We start from the raw sequence: 3811 nt of genomic DNA on the forward strand, positions 1-3811 counted from the left end.
GCCCCCATATGTTAACCACGCCAACTCACTCAGGCCACGCCCCCGTCCCTAACATTTGAACCGTTCAAGCTACAGTCTCGTGTAAGGTGTCATTGAACTCAACAGAGAGTTCTTTCTTTATTGGTGATGCTTTGACCCAACCCCTGTGAATTGCCCACGCTCCCTTCCACAGATAATGAACTTTATGGCGTAGATTCTTACAACAAGGAGTTCCATCTTCATTGGTGACGATGTGCAGCGTCTGAGTGCCGCGCAAATTCACTGCTGCAAAGATTAGCCTCTGCCAGTACCCCAACCTGCATAGAGGCGAGGGCCCGTTCATCGCTGCTTGCAGCTTTAATTTTGTTTTTGTTTTTTCCTTTTTCCTCCCCCTCTCCTGTCTGAAGCCAGCTGATTGCCCACACCTGACTCCCGTCTACTATTAAAGATCTTTTCCGCCACACCTGCTCATCATCACCCGCTCCCGCTGTTCACACCTGCCTGCCATCATCATCAACCTCAGTATATCTACCCCGGCTCTTTACTCACTCTTCACCTGATCGTTGCTTCCACTGCATTGTTACTTTCTCCTCCGGTCAGCTGGCTTGGGACCCTGGTCCCTCTCCCTCGGCGCCCCCTCCAGATCTCAACTCCTAGTGCTGGTGTCTCCTCTTCGGCCATTCTCCCACGGCGTTCCCTCCTCTCCACCTCTCCACCTCTCACCCTCGTGCCTGTGTCTCCTACTCGGTCTGCAGCGTTGGTTCCTCCCGGGTCCCCCATCTACTCTCCTCTCCTTTTTATCGAGCCCCCACCTGTCCTCCGGTCCTCTGCGTTCCGACGTCCGCCTCAACCGCTCCCTCTCTCTCCTCATTAAAACACCATCCCAGTGAGCCGTGCATTTGAGTCTATCCTTCTGTCACGTAAAAAAGAATGTTCCTATTTTAGCCTAGGCTATGAACTGTTTATATACGGTTTCTGAAAAAAAAACTTTAGGCTACGGAAAAAAGGAACCATTAAAATGTACCGTCCAAGACGAATAGAGAGAGTATAATAGTTTCACATTGCATAATTGCTGTTTTCTCAGCACTTCTCCGCTTCCCAGACTCTGCCCCTCTTCTCCAGAAACAGCTCTGCCTCGTCCGGAGTATCGAGGAAGTAGGATCTGCGGCCTTTGGAAACCCCTCAGCATAAAAATAATTCCATACCGAATACCCTTTGGCTTGCAGCCGCTGTTTGACCCCGTCAAAGCACTTTTGCTGTTTGTGAATTTCTGTATGGAGATTGGGGAAGAACATTACCTGCTGGTTCTTGTAGAGTACTTTCCCTTTTACCCTGGCTGCTTTAACAACGTGGATCTTGTCTCAGTAGTCTAAAAACTTAAAAGGCCTCGGTGCTGCATTTGGTTCAGATCTTGGACCAAAAATACGGTAAGCTCTGTCTATTACCAAGGAAGCGTGCCGCCACTCTAACTCCAGAGCATCTGGAAGCCACCACTTGAGAAAAGAGCAAGCGTTGTTTCCCTCAGCACCTTCTGGAAGACGCACCAAATTTAAGTTATTTCTCCTCCTGCAGCCTTCTAGGTCAACTACTTTGAACCTCTTTTTCGTGAGCAGCAGTAGTTACCTGTACTGCTTTGATGAGGAAGCTGGTCGGGCCTGCTAGCCCGGCTATGGAATCTACCACAGACATCTTCTGCAAAGCCTCCTACCCACCAACGCGAGATCCATCCCATTCAAAATGGATGAGCTGGAACTGAGCACAGCAACAAACAACTACACACAGAACTGCTGCGTGATGATTATCACCATTGCTGTGCAGCTAGCACCTGCCCCAGTGGTAAATTCGCTGCAGGCTAAGCTTGCGATACCTAGGAGAATTGGCAAGCGGTCTGCTTTGATGTGTTATCTGTGGAAGACATTGAGGACGTATGGATAATTGGAATTCTGTTTGGGGGATTCCTGGTCATTGGACTTGGACTCTCCCTAACTTATCGGAAAATTGGTAAGACAGCTGGCAGCAAATTTACCCAAAAGCTGTCTGGGAAACTTAAAGAGTGCTTAAATGAAGTGAACGAGAAGTTGAAGGTTTTACATCAGAGGGCTGATCAGACTGGTGAACTGTCTCGTCACATCTCAGACCGGTCCGTGGAAGCGCAGAGGAGGATTGATACCATCGGGGCGCAGTCGGTGGATCTGCTTCGGGTGACCACCAAACTGGCAGTGAAGGTAGATGAACTGTCGAAATCACTTCTTGAACTGGACGCACGTATTACGCTGAGGATGAGAGAGATTGACGGACATTGATTTGGACAAATGCCAAAGAATTAAGACCTAATTTGGATTAAATTATCTTATTGTCTTATTGCCCCCCCAACACTTTTCATCGTAGGGCATGGCCATGGCGGGGCAGCCATTTGTCTGTGTAGTACTTAGGTCTGTTTGCAATACATATGTGTATACACACACGGTATGTTGTATATCTGTTTCAGTTATCACCGTTTTGAATGTCATTGATGCTCAAAAAACATTTTGTTAACAAAAATCTCTCTTTATTGTCCAACAAATTAAACATAACAGGCAAAAACTTTACATTAAATATATTATATTTACGGAACCACTATACACTATTAGAACTAGGGATGAGCAAGTACAGCATTATCTGTATCTGTATCTGTTTACCCTATGAAGTATCTGTAATCGGACTGGGTGGGGTCTAACCCGGAAGTGGAAAGAATTTAACCCGGAAGTGGGTCGGATTGTTATTTTAAGTACGCAGTTGATATGGGTTGATCAGAAATTGTTTTAATTATTGCTGATTAGAAAACTATTTCCATGACAGCATCAGCATTGAGCTTCAGATCAATTGTGTTGTCATGGTAACAAACGAAGTATATACAGAACAAGTTTTGCAACAATGAATAAAACACATGCGGTTGCAATTATGAAGTAATATGTAAGGAACAAGAGTTTTCATACTCAGAATAACTTTCGTTTTTTAAATTTAAATTTTTTTATGATCAGTGTGATTTTTTTTGTTTTTAGTTCTTTTTTTTTCTTTTTTTATTTCTACACCAGGTATGTGTGAGTGTGTATGTATGTGTGTGTGTGTGTGTCTGAGTGAGTAAGAGAGAGACAGAGCGAGAGAGGGGGGGCCTGTGTTCTACGGATCAAATAGGCCGATGCAGTTTTTCAGATTTGCATTGACTTTAATGAAGCCAGCTGACGGTTTACAAAATTAAAATAAATTTGTACAGGCAGACAGCGAGTCGCATTCTACCATGTCTGAACAAACCCCACGTTTACAAGAAATCTACTGGTCACTAAGTAAGTACTACAAACCAAAGTAAAAAGCAAACCTGAAGCTGAAGAAACCCTAAACGTTAACGCTAAAGACCCGCTGACCTGGGTGACTGAGGGAGAGAGAGAGAGAGCTGTTCTCTTCTCGGTGTTCTGTGTGTGAGTGAGAGTAAGCCGACTGGGACACAGCAACACAAGGAATCTGTATGTGTGTTGGGGAGGGGCGTTGTGACTAGCCTATCACAGAACGCAGATTAGAATTTGTATTCAATCCGAGCACAGATATTGACATGTGTTACTCGTATAATACTTGTATTCGGCAAAAGTGCTTTATCCGTACCGGATACTCGTTTACATGCAGAGGCGGACATACCATTAGGCAAAGGTAGGCAATTGCCTTAGGCCCCAAGCTTTTAAGGGCCCAGTAAAACGCCTCATAAACTTATGGTTACAATTTGTTGTCTTACTTTTCACCATTTAATTATATCTCTAAACATTGATACGCTAAAGTGCTATCCGATTGTTTAATTCATGAT

General features: G+C 44.8%; 1 protein-coding gene and 1 long non-coding RNA gene across 2 annotated transcripts in view; one reads left to right on the top strand and one right to left on the bottom strand.

Annotated features, from left to right (window-relative positions):
• Window positions 1-3811, bottom strand: part of kcnk10a (potassium channel, subfamily K, member 10a) — a 101077-nt gene that overhangs the window by 55074 nt on the left and 42192 nt on the right. The gene's annotated exons all lie outside the window — the stretch shown is intronic.
• LOC117961626 overlaps window positions 1-3811 on the top strand; it is a 16023-nt gene that overhangs the window by 5835 nt on the left and 6377 nt on the right. The window lies entirely within an intron of this gene.

This window comes from Etheostoma cragini, chromosome 18 (genome assembly GCF_013103735.1).
Source record: "Etheostoma cragini isolate CJK2018 chromosome 18, CSU_Ecrag_1.0, whole genome shotgun sequence".
NCBI lineage: Eukaryota > Metazoa > Chordata > Actinopteri > Perciformes > Percidae > Etheostoma > Etheostoma cragini.